This window comes from Chiloscyllium punctatum, chromosome 36, assembly GCF_047496795.1.
Source record: "Chiloscyllium punctatum isolate Juve2018m chromosome 36, sChiPun1.3, whole genome shotgun sequence".
NCBI lineage: Eukaryota > Metazoa > Chordata > Chondrichthyes > Orectolobiformes > Hemiscylliidae > Chiloscyllium > Chiloscyllium punctatum.
Window position 1 is genome coordinate 60,350,209 of NC_092774.1, and position 23,358 is coordinate 60,373,566.

A 23,358-nucleotide genomic window follows, 5' to 3' on the forward strand; every position below is an offset into this window, starting at 1 on the left:
AAAATATTTCACTCAAATTGGGACTGGTGGGAATCTGCAACCCACTGCCTGTTCGGGTGGAACAAGCAGATACCCGCAGAGCTTCTTTTGAGGCTATGAGCAAAGTGTTTGGAAATGAGACTAGAAGAGTGAGGTGCTTGAAATCGTGATCGAAATGAAGCAGGCACCTGAGGACAAGGGTGTTTCCTTTGCCAGTGAAAGATACTGCTTCACCAAGTTGGGCCTGTGGAAGGGAATCAGTGACGGTGATTATCTTTGGTTGTTCGCCTTGTGAATGAACCCATTGCTGCGCATGTCCGTGCTAACGTCAGAACTCTGCAGCATGGTGGCGTGAGATACGCACAGGGCCGGGGCCAATGGATGATGCATCTGACTCCACCTCCCTGTTTGAAATGCAGCTCACAGCTTCTTCACACACCCCAATTAATCTTTCTCATTGTCCTGTAGCCGGCATACGGTTTGAATTCCCGATCTGCGGGAATGAGAATCCTTTCACTGTCTCGCGTCAGTAAATGTCCCTGAGAACATCTGAGTCAACTCACAGCGCAGTCATATGAGGGGAAGCTGAAATAGCCCCACATGCTGCTCACGGGCACATTTTATTCTCCCCAACTCAACGCCTCAAACACTGCGGCTCCTGGGAGTGGAAAAGAAACAATCACCAAAACCCAGTCCAAGCTCTGTGAATCTTCAGAAAATCAGCAAACGTTCATCCCTTCGGATTTTCTATCCTGGGCTGACAGGGATGGGTTTTGTCACTCTTTTGTAGGACATTGCAAGTGGATGTTTTGCAAACATGCACTACAATGCAATCTGATTAATCAGGACCTGGATGTTTTCGGTCTTTGAATGTATGTGTTGTGCTCCAGAACTTTGCTGTTCACAGTTTATAATACTTATCTTCCCAGTCCCCTGTATCACTTGTCGAAAATGTTTAATTTGTGTCTTGTAATCCTTTCACTGTCTGCTAATGAGGATAGCGTTTCCGTGTTTTACCTAAATTATCTTGACCTTGCATACCTCAAGCCTCAAGCGAATTTCACGAGAAACCTTCTCCAGTTCAAAAGCCAACTGTTCATGATGGCTCTGTTCCTTGTCACGTGTCCAATTTCAGATCGATGTTGTTAATGTCCCTTCTACTCCTTCAGATCCAGGTTTCGCTCACAGGGCTAGAACAGAACTGTCACCAAATACATTTACCAATCTACGTTCATCCTATCGATTGTATTAGCATCATCAACACTTCTCATCAAAATAACTCGAGAGACTTTCATCACAATTTTCTGTGAACAGTCATACATTAGCTTTGCTGAATGAACCCCAAATTTCTTGAAGTGGCTCCTTATTTTCGGCCCTGATTATTAATCTCTCTACGCATGGGAATGGATCCTTCCCAGCCGCTCTATCTCTCATCAATGTGTGTAGTTCAATTCGATCTCCCATCAGCCTCCTCTGTCCTGATCAAATCCAGGGCAACAGGAACCGTTGGGGCTATGGCGCGGACAGGACAATCCCAATACTCACCTTTCCTGTTAGAACTATTCCATGAGAAAGTTTAGACCACAACTTTGGGCGTGTAGTTGTGGCCGAACACTTAAGGTGTTGGCGTAGAGATCCTTTGGGGCTCCCCGCCCAGGGTGGTAACCTGCTGGCTATGATTTCTTCGCTGGCGATTTTAAATGACTTCCTGTTGGTTGCATTATCGCTCAAACTTCACAAAACCCGTCTCAATAAAGACCCGTTTTCTCATGTCTGGGAATTGATTGCCATGCAGGAAACTCGGGTTCTGAACAAACAACGTACCAGACTCACAACGTCAGCTCTGTTTCCCTTTCCACAGATGCTGCTCGACCCGTTGGCTTTCTGCAGTATTCTCTGTGTTTATTAGGCACAAGTGCTGCTTTTCATTCAAGAACTTCAATCCCTGTCCTCTGGTAACTGACTCTGGTCAGTGGCAATTGGTTCTTCTGATCATTAAACTGCCCATTCCCACCGCTTCTTCCTCCATCGTGACCAACAGCCCCAGGAAATCTCCAGTTTTCCTTCTTTGCTCCAAAGCGAACATTCTCCATCTTGGGAATGTCTCCCCAAAATGGAAATTCCTCATCCCTGGACATGAGGCAAGGCGTACAATTGGAAGAGATTTTGGCAAAATATTGTCAGTTAGGAAATGGAAAAATGTTCAAATGTTCATGAAGCAACACAGAAATCCCAGTCTCCAGCTTTGTGAACCTTTAGAAACACTTTGCGAAGCGGATTTCGAGGAGAATGAAAGATGACCGGTCCGATTGAGCAGAGACAGTCCAGACACCGTCCCCTTGTTGACGAGGCCGGGAGGTTGACTCTGATGTTCTTGGCACATGAACTGATCTGAGACAATGAAAGAATTGTCGTTCCTGCACATCATGAATTCAAACCCCTTCTCCCCTGCGAGCCAACGAGAGAACTCGGGAACAGGCAAAACACTGAAAGGCTGGAAGGGCGACGGCCCCGGAGTAAGAAAGCTAGTTCCTCGTGACATGGATGTGTCTGCAGACTGTCCCCGGTATCTCCACAAGAGATCTCCCAGGCTTGATTATGGAAAAGTAAAACTGATAGACGACAATTGTAATTCTCGGCGGGGAGGCTGAAGTATAAAATCACCAGGCGATGGTGCAGCCCAAGTCAGCGCCTGTCTCTGTGGCGCAATTGGTCAGCGCGTTCGGCTGTTAACCGAAAGGTTGGTGGTTCGAGCCCACCCAGGGGCGGTGTGTTCGCTGCCCTTCTTTGGCTTCGAAGCTGTGCGCTTTTAATGGCGTCAGGAAAATTTTCCCCCAACGGAAATCTTCTCCACAAAGGGGTTTCTGAATTGAATTGATGTCTAACGGAAGGGACTGCGTTTGCTGAGAAGACGAGACCAAAAGAGAAACTAGGCAGGTTTGACAGTACCTGTCGGTGAAAACACAATTTTGAAATGTTGCCTCTGATTCTCTTTCCACAGATGTTGCCTGACCTGCTGAGTTCCTCCTGCAATTTCTAACTGAAAGTTCATTTCATCTTTTGGGGTGAAACACCGAAATATCTGCAAACACCATGTGCCGATATTTAACCCTTTCGAATCACTGTGTAGTGATTGGATTCAAACAAACTCTGCGATGATTCACTCTTTCTCAGCTCCATAGGCAGACAGGCCTGGGAAGTCAAGCTGTCAGTGTGGTTCTGTATTCGTGGGCCGAGTGGTTAATGCGATGTACATGAAATCCATTGCGGTTTCCCCTCGCAGGTGTGAACCCTGCCGAGTACAAAATGAGAAATGTCGTCGAAAAGAAAGGGAGCTTGCTCCCCGGCTTCTTCTTTAAGATTCAAATCAGTGGAGGGGGAAAAATATTTCACTCAAATTGGGACTGGTGGGAATCTGCAACCCACTGCCTGTTCGGGTGGAACAAGCAGATACCCGCAGAGCTTCTTTTGAGGCTATGAGCAAAGTGTTTGGAAATGAGACTAGAAGAGTGAGGTGCTTGAAATCGTGATCGAAATGAAGCAGGCACCTGAGGACAAGGGTGTTTCCTTTGCCAGTGAAAGATACTGCTTCACCAAGTTGGGCCTGTGGAAGGGAATCAGTGACGGTGATTATCTTTGGTTGTTCGCCTTGTGAATGAACCCATTGCTGCGCATGTCCGTGCTAACGTCAGAACTCTGCAGCATGGTGGCGTGAGATACGCACAGGGCCGGGGCCAATGGATGATGCATCTGACTCCACCTCCCTGTTTGAAATGCAGCTCACAGCTTCTTCACACACCCCAATTAATCTTTCTCATTGTCCTGTAGCCGGCATACGGTTTGAATTCCCGATCTGCGGGAATGAGAATCCTTTCACTGTCTCGCGTCAGTAAATGTCCCTGAGAACATCTGAGTCAACTCACAGCGCAGTCATATGAGGGGAAGCTGAAATAGCCCCACATGCTGCTCACGGGCACATTTTATTCTCCCCAACTCAACGCCTCAAACACTGCGGCTCCTGGGAGTGGAAAAGAAACAATCACCAAAACCCAGTCCAAGCTCTGTGAATCTTCAGAAAATCAGCAAACGTTCATCCCTTCGGATTTTCTATCCTGGGCTGACAGGGATGGGTTTTGTCACTCTTTTCTAGGACATTGCAAGTGGATGTTTTGCAAACATGCACTACAATGCAATCTGATTAATCAGGACCTGGATGTTTTCGGTCTTTGAATGTATGTGTTGTGCTCCAGAACTTTGCTGTTCACAGTTTATAATACTTATCTTCCCAGTCCCCTGTATCACTTGTCGAAAATGTTTAATTTGTGTCTTGTAATCCTTTCACTGTCTGCTAATGAGGATAGCGTTTCCGTGTTTTACCTAAATTATCTTGACCTTGCATACCTCAAGCCTCAAGCGAATTTCACGAGAAACCTTCTCCAGTTCAAAAGCCAACTGTTCATGATGGCTCTGTTCCTTGTCACGTGTCCAATTTCAGATCGATGTTGTTAATGTCCCTTCTACTCCTTCAGATCCAGGTTTCGCTCACAGGGCTAGAACAGAACTGTCACCAAATACATTTACCAATCTACGTTCATCCTATCGATTGTATTAGCATCATCAACACTTCTCATCAAAATAACTCGAGAGACTTTCATCACAATTTTCTGTGAACAGTCATACATTAGCTTTGCTGAATGAACCCCAAATTTCTTGAAGTGGCTCCTTATTTTCGGCCCTGATTATTAATCTCTCTACGCATGGGAATGGATCCTTCCCAGCCGCTCTATCTCTCATCAATGTGTGTAGTTCAATTCGATCTCCCATCAGCCTCCTCTGTCCTGATCAAATCCAGGGCAACAGGAACCGTTGGGGCTATGGCGCGGACAGGACAATCCCAATACTCACCTTTCCTGTTAGAACTATTCCATGAGAAAGTTTAGACCACAACTTTGGGCGTGTAGTTGTGGCCGAACACTTAAGGTGTTGGCGTAGAGATCCTTTGGGGCTCCCCGCCCAGGGTGGTAACCTGCTGGCTATGATTTCTTCGCTGGCGATTTTAAATGACTTCCTGTTGGTTGCATTATCGCTCAAACTTCACAAAACCCGTCTCAATAAAGACCCGTTTTCTCATGTCTGGGAATTGATTGCCATGCAGGAAACTCGGGTTCTGAACAAACAACGTACCAGACTCACAACGTCAGCTCTGTTTCCCTTTCCACAGATGCTGCTCGACCCGTTGGCTTTCTGCAGTATTCTCTGTGTTTATTAGGCACAAGTGCTGCTTTTCATTCAAGAACTTCAATCCCTGTCCTCTGGTAACTGACTCTGGTCAGTGGCAATTGGTTCTTCTGATCATTAAACTGCCCATTCCCACCGCTTCTTCCTCCATCGTGACCAACAGCCCCAGGAAATCTCCAGTTTTCCTTCTTTGCTCCAAAGCGAACATTCTCCACCTTGGGAATGTCTCCCCAAAATGGAAATTCCTCATCCCTGGACATGAGGCAAGGCGTACAATTGGAAGAGATTTTGGCAAAATATTGTCAGTTAGGAAATGGAAAAATGTTCAAATGTTCATGAAGCAACACAGAAATCCCAGTCTCCAGCTTTGTGAACCTTTAGAAACACTTTGCGAAGCGGATTTCGAGGAGAATGAAAGATGACCGGTCCGATTGAGCAGAGACAGTCCAGACACCGTCCCCTTGTTGACGAGGCCGGGAGGTTGACTCTGATGTTCTTGGCACATGAACTGATCTGAGACAATGAAAGAATTGTCGTTCCTGCACATCATGAATTCAAACCCCTTCTCCCCTGCGAGCCAACGAGAGAACTCGGGAACAGGCAAAACACTGAAAGGCTGGAAGGGCGACGGCCCCGGAGTAAGAAAGCTAGTTCCTCGTGACATGGATGTGTCTGCAGACTGTCCCCGGTATCTCCACAAGAGATCTCCCAGGCTTGATTATGGAAAAGTAAAACTGATAGACGACAATTGTAATTCTCGGCGGGGAGGCTGAATTATAAAATCACCAGGCGATGGTGCAGCCCAAGTCAGCGCCTGTCTCTGTGGCGCAATTGGTCAGCGCGTTCGGCTGTTAACCGAGAGGTTGGTGGTTCGAGCCCACCCAGGGGCGGTGTGTTCGCTGCCCTTCTTTGGCTTCGAAGCTGTGCGCTTTTAATGGCGTCAGGAAAATTTTCCCCCAACGGAAATCTTCTCCACAAAGGGGTTTCTGAATTGAATTGATGTCTAACGGAAGGGACTGCGTTTGCTGAGAAGACGAGACCAAAAGAGAAACTAGGCAGGTTTGACAGTACCTGTCGGTGAAAACACAATTTTGAAATGTTGCCTCTGATTCTCTTTCCACAGATGTTGCCTGACCTGCTGAGTTCCTCCTGCAATTTCTAACTGAAAGTTCATTTCATCTTTTGGGGTGAAACACCGAAATATCTGCAAACACCATGTGCCGATATTTAACCCTTTCGAATCACTGTGTAGTGATTGGATTCAAACAAACTCTGCGATGATTCACTCTTTCTCAGCTCCATAGGCAGACAGGCCTGGGAAGTCAAGCTGTCAGTGTGGTTCTGTATTCGTGGGCCGAGTGGTTAATGCGATGTACATGAAATCCATTGCGGTTTCCCCTCGCAGGTGTGAACCCTGCCGAGTACAAAATGAGAAATGTCGTCGAAAAGAAAGGGAGCTTGCTCCCCGGCTTCTTCTTTAAGATTCAAATCAGTGGAGGGGGAAAAATATTTCACTCAAATTGGGACTGGTGGGAATCTGCAACCCACTGCCTGTTCGGGTGGAACAAGCAGATACCCGCAGAGCTTCTTTTGAGGCTATGAGCAAAGTGTTTGGAAATGAGACTAGAAGAGTGAGGTGCTTGAAATCGTGATCGAAATGAAGCAGGCACCTGAGGACAAGGGTGTTTCCTTTGCCAGTGAAAGATACTGCTTCACCAAGTTGGGCCTGTGGAAGGGAATCAGTGACGGTGATTATCTTTGGTTGTTCGCCTTGTGAATGAACCCATTGCTGCGCATGTCCGTGCTAACGTCAGAACTCTGCAGCATGGTGGCGTGAGATACGCACAGGGCCGGGGCCAATGGATGATGCATCTGACTCCACCTCCCTGTTTGAAATGCAGCTCACAGCTTCTTCACACACCCCAATTAATCTTTCTCATTGTCCTGTAGCCGGCATACGGTTTGAATTCCCGATCTGCGGGAATGAGAATCCTTTCACTGTCTCGCGTCAGTAAATGTCCCTGAGAACATCTGAGTCAACTCACAGCGCAGTCATATGAGGGGAAGCTGAAATAGCCCCACATGCTGCTCACGGGCACATTTTATTCTCCCCAACTCAACGCCTCAAACACTGCGGCTCCTGGGAGTGGAAAAGAAACAATCACCAAAACCCAGTCCAAGCTCTGTGAATCTTCAGAAAATCAGCAAACGTTCATCCCTTCGGATTTTCTATCCTGGGCTGACAGGGATGGGTTTTGTCACTCTTTTCTAGGACATTGCAAGTGGATGTTTTGCAAACATGCACTACAATGCAATCTGATTAATCAGGACCTGGATGTTTTCGGTCTTTGAATGTATGTGTTGTGCTCCAGAACTTTGCTGTTCACAGTTTATAATACTTATCTTCCCAGTCCCCTGTATCACTTGTCGAAAATGTTTAATTTGTGTCTTGTAATCCTTTCACTGTCTGCTAATGAGGATAGCGTTTCCGTGTTTTACCTAAATTATCTTGACCTTGCATACCTCAAGCCTCAAGCGAATTTCACGAGAAACCTTCTCCAGTTCAAAAGCCAACTGTTCATGATGGCTCTGTTCCTTGTCACGTGTCCAATTTCAGATCGATGTTGTTAATGTCCCTTCTACTCCTTCAGATCCAGGTTTCGCTCACAGGGCTAGAACAGAACTGTCACCAAATACATTTACCAATCTACGTTCATCCTATCGATTGTATTAGCATCATCAACACTTCTCATCAAAATAACTCGAGAGACTTTCATCACAATTTTCTGTGAACAGTCATACATTAGCTTTGCTGAATGAACCCCAAATTTCTTGAAGTGGCTCCTTATTTTCGGCCCTGATTATTAATCTCTCTACGCATGGGAATGGATCCTTCCCAGCCGCTCTATCTCTCATCAATGTGTGTAGTTCAATTCGATCTCCCATCAGCCTCCTCTGTCCTGATCAAATCCAGGGCAACAGGAACCGTTGGGGCTATGGCGCGGACAGGACAATCCCAATACTCACCTTTCCTGTTAGAACTATTCCATGAGAAAGTTTAGACCACAACTTTGGGCGTGTAGTTGTGGCCGAACACTTAAGGTGTTGGCGTAGAGATCCTTTGGGGCTCCCCGCCCAGGGTGGTAACCTGCTGGCTATGATTTCTTCGCTGGCGATTTTAAATGACTTCCTGTTGGTTGCATTATCGCTCAAACTTCACAAAACCCGTCTCAATAAAGACCCGTTTTCTCATGTCTGGGAATTGATTGCCATGCAGGAAACTCGGGTTCTGAACAAACAACGTACCAGACTCACAACGTCAGCTCTGTTTCCCTTTCCACAGATGCTGCTCGACCCGTTGGCTTTCTGCAGTATTCTCTGTGTTTATTAGGCACAAGTGCTGCTTTTCATTCAAGAACTTCAATCCCTGTCCTCTGGTAACTGACTCTGGTCAGTGGCAATTGGTTCTTCTGATCATTAAACTGCCCATTCCCACCGCTTCTTCCTCCATCGTGACCAACAGCCCCAGGAAATCTCCAGTTTTCCTTCTTTGCTCCAAAGCGGACATTCTCCACCTTGGGAATGTCTCCCCAAAATGGAAATTCCTCATCCCTGGACATGAGGCAAGGCGTACAATTGGAAGAGATTTTGGCAAAATATTGTCAGTTAGGAAATGGAAAAATGTTCAAATGTTCATGAAGCAACACAGAAATCCCAGTCTCCAGCTTTGTGAACCTTTAGAAACACTTTGCGAAGCGGATTTCGAGGAGAATGAAAGATGACCGGTCCGATTGAGCAGAGACAGTCCAGACACCGTCCCCTTGTTGACGAGGCCGGGAGGTTGACTCTGATGTTCTTGGCACATGAACTGATCTGAGACAATGAAAGAATTGTCGTTCCTGCACATCATGAATTCAAACCCCTTCTCCCCTGCGAGCCAACGAGAGAACTCGGGAACAGGCAAAACACTGAAAGGCTGGAAGGGCGACGGCCCCGGAGTAAGAAAGCTAGTTCCTCGTGACATGGATGTGTCTGCAGACTGTCCCCGGTATCTCCACAAGAGATCTCCCAGGCTTGATTATGGAAAAGTAAAACTGATAGACGACAATTGTAATTCTCGGCGGGGAGGCTGAATTATAAAATCACCAGGCGATGGTGCAGCCCAAGTCAGCGCCTGTCTCTGTGGCGCAATTGGTCAGCGCGTTCGGCTGTTAACCGAGAGGTTGGTGGTTCGAGCCCACCCAGGGGCGGTGTGTTCGCTGCCCTTCTTTGGCTTCGAAGCTGTGCGCTTTTAATGGCGTCAGGAAAATTTTCCCCCAACGGAAATCTTCTCCACAAAGGGGTTTCTGAATTGAATTGATGTCTAACGGAAGGGACTGCGTTTGCTGAGAAGACGAGACCAAAAGAGAAACTAGGCAGGTTTGACAGTACCTGTCGGTGAAAACACAATTTTGAAATGTTGCCTCTGATTCTCTTTCCACAGATGTTGCCTGACCTGCTGAGTTCCTCCTGCAATTTCTAACTGAAAGTTCATTTCATCTTTTGGGGTGAAACACCGAAATATCTGCAAACACCATGTGCCGATATTTAACCCTTTCGAATCACTGTGTAGTGATTGGATTCAAACAAACTCTGCGATGATTCACTCTTTCTCAGCTCCATAGGCAGACAGGCCTGGGAAGTCAAGCTGTCAGTGTGGTTCTGTATTCGTGGGCCGAGTGGTTAATGCGATGTACATGAAATCCATTGCGGTTTCCCCTCGCAGGTGTGAACCCTGCCGAGTACAAAATGAGAAATGTCGTCGAAAAGAAAGGGAGCTTGCTCCCCGGCTTCTTCTTTAAGATTCAAATCAGTGGAGGGGGAAAAATATTTCACTCAAATTGGGACTGGTGGGAATCTGCAACCCACTGCCTGTTCGGGTGGAACAAGCAGATACCCGCAGAGCTTCTTTTGAGGCTATGAGCAAAGTGTTTGGAAATGAGACTAGAAGAGTGAGGTGCTTGAAATCGTGATCGAAATGAAGCAGGCACCTGAGGACAAGGGTGTTTCCTTTGCCAGTGAAAGATACTGCTTCACCAAGTTGGGCCTGTGGAAGGGAATCAGTGACGGTGATTATCTTTGGTTGTTCGCCTTGTGAATGAACCCATTGCTGCGCATGTCCGTGCTAACGTCAGAACTCTGCAGCATGGTGGCGTGAGATACGCACAGGGCCGGGGCCAATGGATGATGCATCTGACTCCACCTCCCTGTTTGAAATGCAGCTCACAGCTTCTTCACACACCCCAATTAATCTTTCTCATTGTCCTGTAGCCGGCATACGGTTTGAATTCCCGATCTGCGGGAATGAGAATCCTTTCACTGTCTCGCGTCAGTAAATGTCCCTGAGAACATCTGAGTCAACTCACAGCGCAGTCATATGAGGGGAAGCTGAAATAGCCCCACATGCTGCTCACGGGCACATTTTATTCTCCCCAACTCAACGCCTCAAACACTGCGGCTCCTGGGAGTGGAAAAGAAACAATCACCAAAACCCAGTCCAAGCTCTGTGAATCTTCAGAAAATCAGCAAACGTTCATCCCTTCGGATTTTCTATCCTGGGCTGACAGGGATGGGTTTTGTCACTCTTTTCTAGGACATTGCAAGTGGATGTTTTGCAAACATGCACTACAATGCAATCTGATTAATCAGGACCTGGATGTTTTCGGTCTTTGAATGTATGTGTTGTGCTCCAGAACTTTGCTGTTCACAGTTTATAATACTTATCTTCCCAGTCCCCTGTATCACTTGTCGAAAATGTTTAATTTGTGTCTTGTAATCCTTTCACTGTCTGCTAATGAGGATAGCGTTTCCGTGTTTTACCTAAATTATCTTGACCTTGCATACCTCAAGCCTCAAGCGAATTTCACGAGAAACCTTCTCCAGTTCAAAAGCCAACTGTTCATGATGGCTCTGTTCCTTGTCACGTGTCCAATTTCAGATCGATGTTGTTAATGTCCCTTCTACTCCTTCAGATCCAGGTTTCGCTCACAGGGCTAGAACAGAACTGTCACCAAATACATTTACCAATCTACGTTCATCCTATCGATTGTATTAGCATCATCAACACTTCTCATCAAAATAACTCGAGAGACTTTCATCACAATTTTCTGTGAACAGTCTTACATTAGCTTTGCTGAATGAACCCCAAATTTCTTGAAGTGGCTCCTTATTTTCGGCCCTGATTATTAATCTCTCTACGCATGGGAATGGATCCTTCCCAGCCGCTCTATCTCTCATCAATGTGTGTAGTTCAATTCGATCTCCCATCAGCCTCCTCTGTCCTGATCAAATCCAGGGCAACAGGAACCGTTGGGGCTATGGCGCGGACAGGACAATCCCAATACTCACCTTTCCTGTTAGAACTATTCCATGAGAAAGTTTAGACCACAACTTTGGGCGTGTAGTTGTGGCCGAACACTTAAGGTGTTGGCGTAGAGATCCTTTGGGGCTCCCCGCCCAGGGTGGTAACCTGCTGGCTATGATTTCTTCGCTGGCGATTTTAAATGACTTCCTGTTGGTTGCATTATCGCTCAAACTTCACAAAACCCGTCTCAATAAAGACCCGTTTTCTCATGTCTGGGAATTGATTGCCATGCAGGAAACTCGGGTTCTGAACAAACAACGTACCAGACTCACAACGTCAGCTCTGTTTCCCTTTCCACAGATGCTGCTCGACCCGTTGGCTTTCTGCAGTATTCTCTGTGTTTATTAGGCACAAGTGCTGCTTTTCATTCAAGAACTTCAATCCCTGTCCTCTGGTAACTGACTCTGGTCAGTGGCAATTGGTTCTTCTGATCATTAAACTGCCCATTCCCACCGCTTCTTCCTCCATCGTGACCAACAGCCCCAGGAAATCTCCAGTTTTCCTTCTTTGCTCCAAAGCGAACATTCTCCACCTTGGGAATGTCTCCCCAAAATGGAAATTCCTCATCCCTGGACATGAGGCAAGGCGTACAATTGGAAGAGATTTTGGCAAAATATTGTCAGTTAGGAAATGGAAAAATGTTCAAATGTTCATGAAGCAACACAGAAATCCCAGTCTCCAGCTTTGTGAACCTTTAGAAACACTTTGCGAAGCGGATTTCGAGGAGAATGAAAGATGACCGGTCCGATTGAGCAGAGACAGTCCAGACACCGTCCCCTTGTTGACGAGGCCGGGAGGTTGACTCTGATGTTCTTGGCACATGAACTGATCTGAGACAATGAAAGAATTGTCGTTCCTGCACATCATGAATTCAAACCCCTTCTCCCCTGCGAGCCAACGAGAGAACTCGGGAACAGGCAAAACACTGAAAGGCTGGAAGGGCGACGGCCCCGGAGTAAGAAAGCTAGTTCCTCGTGACATGGATGTGTCTGCAGACTGTCCCCGGTATCTCCACAAGAGATCTCCCAGGCTTGATTATGGAAAAGTAAAACTGATAGACGACAATTGTAATTCTCGGCGGGGAGGCTGAATTATAAAATCACCAGGCGATGGTGCAGCCCAAGTCAGCGCCTGTCTCTGTGGCGCAATTGGTCAGCGCGTTCGGCTGTTAACCGAGAGGTTGGTGGTTCGAGCCCACCCAGGGGCGGTGTGTTCGCTGCCCTTCTTTGGCTTCGAAGCTGTGCGCTTTTAATGGCGTCAGGAAAATTTTCCCCCAACGGAAATCTTCTCCACAAAGGGGTTTCTGAATTGAATTGATGTCTAACGGAAGGGACTGCGTTTGCTGAGAAGACGAGACCAAAAGAGAAACTAGGCAGGTTTGACAGTACCTGTCGGTGAAAACACAATTTTGAAATGTTGCCTCTGATTCTCTTTCCACAGATGTTGCCTGACCTGCTGAGTTCCTCCTGCAATTTCTAACTGAAAGTTCATTTCATCTTTTGGGGTGAAACACCGAAATATCTGCAAACACCATGTGCCGATATTTAACCCTTTCGAATCACTGTGTAGTGATTGGATTCAAACAAACTCTGCGATGATTCACTCTTTCTCAGCTCCATAGGCAGACAGGCCTGGGAAGTCAAGCTGTCAGTGTGGTTCTGTATTCGTGGGCCGAGTGGTTAATGCGATGTACATGAAATCCATTGCGGTTTCCCCTCGCAGGTGTGAACCCTGCCGAGTACAAAATGAGAAATGTCGTCGAAAAGAAAGGGAGCTTGCTCCCCGGCTTCTTCTTTAAGATTCAAATCAGTGGAGGGGGAAAAATATTTCACTCAAATTGGGACTGGTGGGAATCTGCAACCCACTGCCTGTTCGGGTGGAACAAGCAGATACCCGCAGAGCTTCTTTTGAGGCTATGAGCAAAGTGTTTGGAAATGAGACTAGAACAGTGAGGTGCTTGAAATCGTGATCGAAATGAAGCAGGCACCTGAGGACAAGGGTGTTTCCTTTGCCAGTGAAAGATACTGCTTCACCAAGTTGGGCCTGTGGAAGGGAATCAGTGACGGTGATTATCTTTGGTTGTTCGCCTTGTGAATGAACCCATTGCTGCGCATGTCCGTGCTAACGTCAGAACTCTGCAGCATGGTGGCGTGAGATACGCACAGGGCCGGGGCCAATGGATGATGCATCTGACTCCACCTCCCTGTTTGAAATGCAGCTCACAGCTTCTTCACACACCCCAATTAATCTTTCTCATTGTCCTGTAGCCGGCATACGGTTTGAATTCCCGATCTGCGGGAATGAGAATCCTTTCACTGTCTCGCGTCAGTAAATGTCCCTGAGAACATCTGAGTCAACTCACAGCGCAGTCATATGAGGGGAAGCTGAAATAGCCCCACATGCTGCTCACGGGCACATTTTATTCTCCCCAACTCAACGCCTCAAACACTGCGGCTCCTGGGAGTGGAAAAGAAACAATCACCAAAACCCAGTCCAAGCTCTGTGAATCTTCAGAAAATCAGCAAACGTTCATCCCTTCGGATTTTCTATCCTGGGCTGACAGGGATGGGTTTTGTCACTCTTTTCTAGGACATTGCAAGTGGATGTTTTGCAAACATGCACTACAATGCAATCTGATTAATCAGGACCTGGATGTTTTCGGTCTTTGAATGTATGTGTTGTGCTCCAGAACTTTGCTGTTCACAGTTTATAATACTTATCTTCCCAGTCCCCTGTATCACTTGTCGAAAATGTTTAATTTGTGTCTTGTAATCCTTTCACTGTCTGCTAATGAGGATAGCGTTTCCGTGTTTTACCTAAATTATCTTGACCTTGCATACCTCAAGCCTCAAGCGAATTTCACGAGAAACCTTCTCCAGTTCAAAAGCCAACTGTTCATGATGGCTCTGTTCCTTGTCACGTGTCCAATTTCAGATCGATGTTGTTAATGTCCCTTCTACTCCTTCAGATCCAGGTTTCGCTCACAGGGCTAGAACAGAACTGTCACCAAATACATTTACCAATCTACGTTCATCCTATCGATTGTATTAGCATCATCAACACTTCTCATCAAAATAACTCGAGAGACTTTCATCACAATTTTCTGTGAACAGTCATACATTAGCTTTGCTGAATGAACCCCAAATTTCTTGAAGTGGCTCCTTATTTTCGGCCCTGATTATTAATCTCTCTACGCATGGGAATGGATCCTTCCCAGCCGCTCTATCTCTCATCAATGTGTGTAGTTCAATTCGATCTCCCATCAGCCTCCTCTGTCCTGATCAAATCCAGGGCAACAGGAAACGTTGGGGCTATGGCGCGGACAGGACAATCCCAATACTCACCTTTCCTGTTAGAACTATTCCATGAGAAAGTTTAGACCACAACTTTGGGCGTGTAGTTGTGGCCGAACACTTAAGGTGTTGGCGTAGAGATCCTTTGGGGCTCCCCGCCCAGGGTGGTAACCTGCTGGCTATGATTTCTTCGCTGGCGATTTTAAATGACTTCCTGTTGGTTGCATTATCGCTCAAACTTCACAAAACCCGTCTCAATAAAGACCCGTTTTCTCATGTCTGGGAATTGATTGCCATGCAGGAAACTCGGGTTCTGAACAAACAACGTACCAGACTCACAACGTCAGCTCTGTTTCCCTTTCCACAGATGCTGCTCGACCCGTTGGCTTTCTGCAGTATTCTCTGTGTTTATTAGGCACAAGTGCTGCTTTTCATTCAAGAACTTCAATCCCTGTCCCCTGGTAACTGACTCTGGTCAGTGGCAATTGGTTCTTCTGATCATTAAACTGCCCATTCCCACCGCTTCTTCCTCCATCGTGACCAACAGCCCCAGGAAATCTCCAGTTTTCCTTCTTTGCTCCAAAGCGGACATTCTCCACCTTGGGAATGTCTCCCCAAAATGGAAATTCCTCATCCCTGGACATGAGGCAAGGCGTACAATTGGAAGAGATTTTGGCAAAATATTGTCAGTTAGGAAATGGAAAAATGTTCAAATGTTCATGAAGCAACACAGAAATCCCAGTCTCCAGCTTTGTGAACCTTTAGAAACACTTTGCGAAGCGGATTTCGAGGAGAATGAAAGATGACCGGTCCGATTGAGCAGAGACAGTCCAGACACCGTCCCCTTGTTGACGAGGCCGGGAGGTTGACTCTGATGTTCTTGGCACATGAACTGATCTGAGACAATGAAAGAATTGTCGTTCCTGCACATCATGAATTCAAACCCCTTCTCCCCTGCGAGCCAACGAGAGAACTCGGGAACAGGCAAAACACTGAAAGGCTGGAAGGGCGACGGCCCCGGAGTAAGAAAGCTAGTTCCTCGTGACATGGATGTGTCTGCAGACTGTCCCCGGTATCTCCACAAGAGATCTCCCAGGCTTGATTATGGAAAAGTAAAACTGATAGACGACAATTGTAATTCTCGGCGGGGAGGCTGAATTATAAAATCACCAGGCGATGGTGCAGCCCAAGTCAGCGCCTGTCTCTGTGGCGCAATTGGTCAGCGCGTTCGGCTGTTAACCGAGAGGTTGGTGGTTCGAGCCCACCCAGGGGCGGTGTGTTCGCTGCCCTTCTTTGGCTTCGAAGCTGTGCGCTTTTAATGGCGTCAGGAAAATTTTCCCCCAACGGAAATCTTCTCCACAAAGGGGTTTCTGAATTGAATTGATGTCTAACGGAAGGGACTGCGTTTGCTGAGAAGACGAGACCAAAAGAGAAACTAGGCAGGTTTGACAGTACCTGTCGGTGAAAACACAATTTTGAAATGTTGCCTCTGATTCTCTTTCCACAGATGTTGCCTGACCTGCTGAGTTCCTCCTGCAATTTCTAACTGAAAGTTCATTTCATCTTTTGGGGTGAAACACCGAAATATCTGCAAACACCATGTGCCGATATTTAACCCTTTCGAATCACTGTGTAGTGATTGGATTCAAACAAACTCTGCGATGATTCACTCTTTCTCAGCTCCATAGGCAGACAGGCCTGGGAAGTCAAGCTGTCAGTGTGGTTCTGTATTCGTGGGCCGAGTGGTTAATGCGATGTACATGAAATCCATTGCGGTTTCCCCTCGCAGGTGTGAACCCTGCCGAGTACAAAATGAGAAATGTCGTCGAAAAGAAAGGGAGCTTGCTCCCCGGCTTCTTCTTTAAGATTCAAATCAGTGGAGGGGGAAAAATATTTCACTCAAATTGGGACTGGTGGGAATCTGCAACCCACTGCCTGTTCGGGTGGAACAAGCAGATACCCGCAGAGCTTCTTTTGAGGCTATGAGCAAAGTGTTTGGAAATGAGACTAGAAGAGTGAGGTGCTTGAAATCGTGATCGAAATGAAGCAGGCACCTGAGGACAAGGGTGTTTCCTTTGCCATTGAAAGATACTGCTTCACCAAGTTGGGCCTGTGGAAGGGAATCAGTGACGGTGATTATCTTTGGTTGTTCGCCTTGTGAATGAACCCATTGCTGCGCATGTCCGTGCTAACGTCAGAACTCTGCAGCATGGTGGCGTGAGATACGCACAGGGCCGGGGCCAATGGATGATGCATCTGACTCCACCTCCCTGTTTGAAATGCAGCTCACAGCTTCTTCACACACCCCAATTAATCTTTCTCATTGTCCTGTAGCCGGCATACGGTTTGAATTCCCGATCTGCGGGAATGAGAATCCTTTCACTGTCTCGCGTCAGTAAATGTCCCTGAGAACATCTGAGTCAACTCACAGCGCAGTCATATGAGGGGAAGCTGAAATAGCCCCACATGCTGCTCACGGGCACATTTTATTCTCCCCAACTCAACGCCTCAAACACTGCGGCTCCTGGGAGTGGAAAAGAAACAATCACCAAAACCCAGTCCAAGCTCTGTGAATCTTCAGAAAATCAGCAAACGTTCATCCCTTCGGATTTTCTATCCTGGGCTGACAGGGATGGGTTTTGTCACTCTTTTCTAGGACATTGCAAGTGGATGTTTTGCAAACATGCACTACAATGCAATCTGATTAATCAGGACCTGGATGTTTTCGGTCTTTGAATGTATGTGTTGTGCTCCAGAACTTTGCTGTTCACAGTTTATAATACTTATCTTCCCAGTCCCCTGTATCACTTGTCGAAAATGTTTAATTTGTGTCTTGTAATCCTTTCACTGTCTGCTAATGAGGATAGCGTTTCCGTGTTTTACCTAAATTATCTTGACCTTGCATACCTCAAGCCTCAAGCGAATTTCACGAGAAACCTTCTCCAGTTCAAAAGCCAACTGTTCATGATGGCTCTGTTCCTTGTCACGTGTCCAATTTCAGATCGATGTTGTTAATGTCCCTTCTACTCCTTCAGATCCAGGTTTCGCTCACAGGGCTAGAACAGAACTGTCACCAAATACATTTACCAATCTACGTTCATCCTATCGATTGTATTAGCATCATCAACACTTCTCATCAAAATAACTCGAGAGACTTTCATCACAATTTTCTGTGAACAGTCATACATTAGCTTTGCTGAATGAACCCCAAATTTCTTGAAGTGGCTCCTTATTTTCGGCCCTGATTATTAATCTCTCTACGCATGGGAATGGATCCTTCCCAGCCGCTCTATCTCTCATCAATGTGTGTAGTTCAATTCGATCTCCCATCAGCCTCCTCTGTCCTGATCAAATCCAGGGCAACAGGAAACGTTGGGGCTATGGCGCGGACAGGACAATCCCAATACTCACCTTTCCTGTTAGAACTATTCCATGAGAAAGTTTAGACCACAACTTTGGGCGTGTAGTTGTGGCCGAACACTTAAGGTGTTGGCGTAGAGATCCTTTGGGGCTCCCCGCCCAGGGTGGTAACCTGCTGGCTATGATTTCTTCGCTGGCGATTTTAAATGACTTCCTGTTGGTTGCATTATCGCTCAAACTTCACAAAACCCGTCTCAATAAAGACCCGTTTTCTCATGTCTGGGAATTGATTGCCATGCAGGAAACTCGGGTTCTGAACAAACAACGTACCAGACTCACAACGTCAGCTCTGTTTCCCTTTCCACAGATGCTGCTCGACCCGTTGGCTTTCTGCAGTATTCTCTGTGTTTATTAGGCACAAGTGCTGCTTTTCATTCAAGAACTTCAATCCCTGTCCTCTGGTAACTGACTCTGGTCAGTGGCAATTGGTTCTTCTGATCATTAAACTGCCCATTCCCACCGCTTCTTCCTCCATCGTGACCAACAGCCCCAGGAAATCTCCAGTTTTCCTTCTTTGCTCCAAAGCGAACATTCTCCACCTTGGGAATGTCTCCCCAAAATGGAAATTCCTCATCCCTGGACATGAGGCAAGGCGTACAATTGGAAGAGATTTTGGCAAAATATTGTCAGTTAGGAAATGGAAAAATGTTCAAATGTTCATGAAGCAACACAGAAATCCCAGTCTCCAGCTTTGTGAACCTTTAGAAACACTTTGCGAAGCGGATTTCGAGGAGAATGAAAGATGACCGGTCCGATTGAGCAGAGACAGTCCAGACACCGTCCCCTTGTTGACGAGGCCAGGAGGTTGACTCTGATGTTCTTGGCACATGAACTGATCTGAGACAATGAAAGAATTGTCGTTCCTGCACATCATGAATTCAAACCCCTTCTCCCCTGCGAGCCAACGAGAGAACTCGGGAACAGGCAAAACACTGAAAGGCTGGAAGGGCGACGGCCCCGGAGTAAGAAAGCTAGTTCCTCGTGACATGGATGTGTCTGCAGAGAGTGGGATCAGACTGTCCTCAGTGTCTCCACAGTAAATGTCCCAGACTTTATTTGTGATAATTAAGACTGATAGACCACAATTGTAATTTTAGGCGGGGCAGGCTGAATTTTGAATTCACTAATAGCCTCCCCTAAGCGATGGCCTTTTGTCGTTGCTTGTCTCTGTGGCGCAATTGGCCAGCGCATTCGGCTGTTAACTGAAAAGTTGGTTCTTCGAGCCCACCCAGTGGCGGTGTGTTGGTTGCTCCTCCTTGGCTTGGGTTGTGTGCTTTTAATGGGGTCTATCAAACAATTTCCAGAACAGTTGCTTCTCATTCTGTCTCCTTGCTTCCGTTTGTCCCGTCCCCAGGAACCGGGCCCTCTCTACTGGCAGAAAATTAAACCGTTTTCTTTCGAAACTTTTCTCTGACACCTGAGTGACCAGTGACAAGCATTGCCCTCCTCAACAGAGAACAGGAGAAGACCACGCAGACCTCCACGAGTGTGTCATCTCAATTGTGCACATTGGGTCAGTATATCAATGTGAAATATTTATGTCGAAGTGTTTTGGGAAGCAGATGAGTAGGCGAGGTGCAGAACAGAGCGCCCTTATACGGAAAGCTGCTAAAGAGGACTTTGCGTGAATAGGAGAGATGGTTTCCCTTCTGGGTGATGCTCCCATCACGCACCCGCAGACATTCCCACATTCTGTTTTTCGAACTGCGATTTCGATCAAAAGCACATAATTTCAACACTCACAAAATTCAAACTTTAACAAATTGCTCATCGATGTACTTTGCGGACACCTGGAAAAAGTTCTTCCAAACGTACCTGGGGAATTTCGGTCTGAGGGCTCTTGAACTTTAAGTAGAAGGAAGTTTGCCTCGAGGCTGCATAATATGGAGATGTGTTCCCCATGTTAACTGATAGTGGTTGACCATCCCAGTGCTTCCTAATGCAGAGTTGCCCTGACCCACAGGGAGGTTTCTTTGATAAACTCTCCCGGGGCTTCCAGCCGCACCGTGACGTCATAGGGCGAGCCCCCGGTGATGGCCTGCAGCTGCTGTGACGCAATAATGATGCTGGCCCCGGAACATGAATACAAATTAGTTCATGAGTCACGTGGTACTGAATTATTGGATGGAATGTTCTTTCAACTTCACGGATTTATATGTGAGAGGAGGTAAGTGGGCAGGGCTTACACCTCGGGTCCACTCTTCCTTCACTCTCAACACCCCACACCCACCTCCCATTGTCCCAAGGCACTTTATCCTCTAACCGCCGAATGTATAACACCTGCCCATTTACCTGCTCCCTCCTGAATATCACAGGGCTCGAACATACCCGCCAGGTGAAGCAGCACTTTACCTGCACATTTGCCACAACCTAGTCTACTGCATTCGCTGCTCACAGTGTGGTTTCCCCAAAGTAGCATGAAGCATAAACTGGGTGACTGTTTCGCAGAACATCTCAATTCTGCCCGCAAAAAAGGCCCTGAGCTTCGGGTTGCCCGCCACTTTAACATGCCACCCTGTTCCCTGGCCAACATCTCTGTCTCAGGCATGCAGCAGTGTTCCAGCAAAGCTCAGCTCCAGATGGAAGAACAATGCTTCATTTTCCACTTGAAGACCCTACATGCCCCCTGTCTTCAATATCGAGTTCCATGACTTTAGGGCCTGAAATCCGCCATGTCCTATTCTCTCCTATTCACGTAACGTCGTCTTTAGCAGCTTACCCGTCAAAGGGTGCTCTGTTCTGCACCTCGCCTTCTCATCTGCTTCCCAAAAAACTCAACATGAATATTTCACATTGATATACTGGCCCAATGTGCACAGTTGAGGTGACACACTCGTGGAGGTCTGCGTGGTTTTCTCCTGTTCTCTGTTGAGGAGGGCAATGCTTGTGGTCATGTTCAGATGCGCAGATTTACACGGAAAAGGCAAGAGAATGATACGAATTGAGACACGCGTTTACTTACGGTGTAGAACCAGCAGAGCGAAGGTGGGCCGCATGGCCTCCATCTACGCTGTGACATATGTTATGATTCAGAGTTAAATCACAGTTCGATCAACAGAATGTGGGAATTTAGAAAACAGTTCATATTCACACAGCCTCCATACGTCTGCGAAACACCATATAACACGACAGCAGTGGAGATCTTTGACACCAGTCTCGAACTTGCCTGTCACACGCCAGACGAAAGGGTGAAGGGATCTATGGAAAACACTCCGTGCGGGAAAGTGGAGTGGCGCAGCGGGAGGGTGCTGGGTTCATGTCCCTCGATCAAAACTGTCGTCTGCTATTGCTTTCCTTTGTAACGGTACTCTGTTCTATATCTTGCCTTTGCCTCTGCTTCCCAAATCTTCGAGCATCTGAGCTGAATATGTCACTAAACACGGGCCCAATTTACACAATTGAGGGGAAGTGCTTGTGGAGATTTGAGTTGCTTTCCGCCGGTCTGCTCTGAACTGAATCCTAACACCTCTTCTCTGAAATGGGAATGAGCTGGTGAAGTTGAAACAATTCGAATTCGAATCCCTACAGTGTGGAAACAGGCCCTCCTGCTCAACAAGTCCGTATCAACCCTCCGAAGAGTAACCCGCCCAGACCCGACATTTACTTCTGACTGATGCCCCCAACCTCCCGACCTCTGGGCACTATGGGGCAGTTTAACATGGTCAGTCCACCTAACCTGCACATCTTTCGACTGTGGAAGGAAACCGGAGCACCGCAGGAAACCCACGCAGACACGGGGAGATTGAACAAACTCCACACAAACAAGCCGCACACGGGTAGGATCGAATTCAGGTCCCGTTATGAGACAGCAGGGTTAACCACTGAGCCACAAAGCCACATTATTTGCGGTCGTATTCATTCCCTGCAATAATTCCCCACTCCGGTTCAGACGTGAATGACAGGACGATCAGCATTTCGAAAGCAGCATCACCACACAGACACAGTTCCCATGATGAGGACACATATCACCGATTGGGAATCATCTCGGAGAGATACAAGTGACAGAGAGTCACATGGAAATGATGGACTGAACGGCTTCAGGCTGCGGCGGAATGACGTCACACGTTGATGCCGTCCCTCTCCCTGTCTCTGGGACAGAGCGGCTGAGGGAGAAACAATGGCTCATTTTCAACTTCATCTGGGACAGTTGGGGCTCAGATGTTCACTGCTGCCCGTTCTCAGCAAAGAAACAGACGCCCGTGTTAGAAAAGTCTTTCTGCAGGATTGCTGTGTGAAGACGAATTCTGAACACCGAGCAGGCTGCACACAAATACACTCATATGGATATACCTGAGGGAACAGTTTCCGGTGTCCATTTCTCTCTGTCCCGCCATCACAGCATCTTTCTGTCTCTTTGATTACAGACCTTTGTAATGTAGTTAAAACTTGCCCATTTCCTATGCATTAGTGGAACTGACGTCTCCCATCCAAAGTGATTGCGAGAGAGCAGAAGAGCGAAGGGGCTCTGCCCTCCCCCAGAACAGTTTGCAATTAGAAACAATATGGTTTAATTATCCGCCAGTGGAGAGAGTCCAGTTACTGGGAACGGGACAAACAGCAGCGTCCTGGGCGCAGGGAGACGGAATGAGAAGCAAATGTTGTGGAATCTCTTTGCTGTTTGCGATTCTTGGTGCAACTCAAACGTATTTCACACTGAGCAAGTCTCAGCTGATTCAGGGGAGGGCGCTTGGAGCGTCCGGGGTCAGGGTAGCTCGCGCCGTGCTGGGCCTGTGGCTCGTTGGTCTAGTGGTATGATTCTCGTTTCGGGCCTTCAGTTGGGTGAATTTGCGAGAGATCCCGGGTTCGAATCCCGGACGAGCCCTCGTTTCTTAAGTTGCCTTGTGCAGAAACGCCGGGGTGATTTTCTCAAAAAGCACATTTATTAAACGAGATTGTGCTGCCTGAAGTCGGGATGAGGTCGAGCTCCCATTCCAGCGAACAGGATAAAAGGAAACACTTGCTCAAAGTCAAAACAATCATTGCACATAGTTCGCCCGCGCAGTCCGACTCTGAATGAATCCTCCA

At 47.1% G+C, this 23,358-nt stretch overlaps 6 non-coding genes across 6 annotated transcripts; all 6 read left to right on the forward strand.

Moving 5' to 3' along the window:
- The first annotated feature begins 2,673 nt into the window (after nucleotides 1-2,673).
- On the forward strand, nucleotides 2,674-2,747 carry trnan-guu (transfer RNA asparagine (anticodon GUU)). The gene has a single exon. It is a non-coding gene; the product is annotated as a tRNA-Asn (tRNA).
- Nucleotides 2,748-6,033: 3,286 nt separating this feature from the next.
- On the forward strand, nucleotides 6,034-6,107 carry trnan-guu (transfer RNA asparagine (anticodon GUU)). Its single transcript has one exon. It is a non-coding gene; the product is annotated as a tRNA-Asn (tRNA).
- A 3,286-nt stretch (nucleotides 6,108-9,393) lies between these two features.
- On the forward strand, nucleotides 9,394-9,467 carry trnan-guu (transfer RNA asparagine (anticodon GUU)). Its single transcript has one exon. It is a non-coding gene; the product is annotated as a tRNA-Asn (tRNA).
- A 3,286-nt stretch (nucleotides 9,468-12,753) lies between these two features.
- trnan-guu (transfer RNA asparagine (anticodon GUU)) lies at nucleotides 12,754-12,827 on the forward strand. The gene has a single exon. It is a non-coding gene; the product is annotated as a tRNA-Asn (tRNA).
- Nucleotides 12,828-16,113: 3,286 nt separating this feature from the next.
- trnan-guu (transfer RNA asparagine (anticodon GUU)) lies at nucleotides 16,114-16,187 on the forward strand. Its single transcript has one exon. It is a non-coding gene; the product is annotated as a tRNA-Asn (tRNA).
- A 6,878-nt stretch (nucleotides 16,188-23,065) lies between these two features.
- On the forward strand, nucleotides 23,066-23,155 carry trnap-cgg (transfer RNA proline (anticodon CGG)). The gene is given in 2 exon segments: nucleotides 23,066-23,101; nucleotides 23,120-23,155. It is a non-coding gene; the product is annotated as a tRNA-Pro (tRNA).
- Nucleotides 23,156-23,358: the final 203 nt, after the last annotated feature.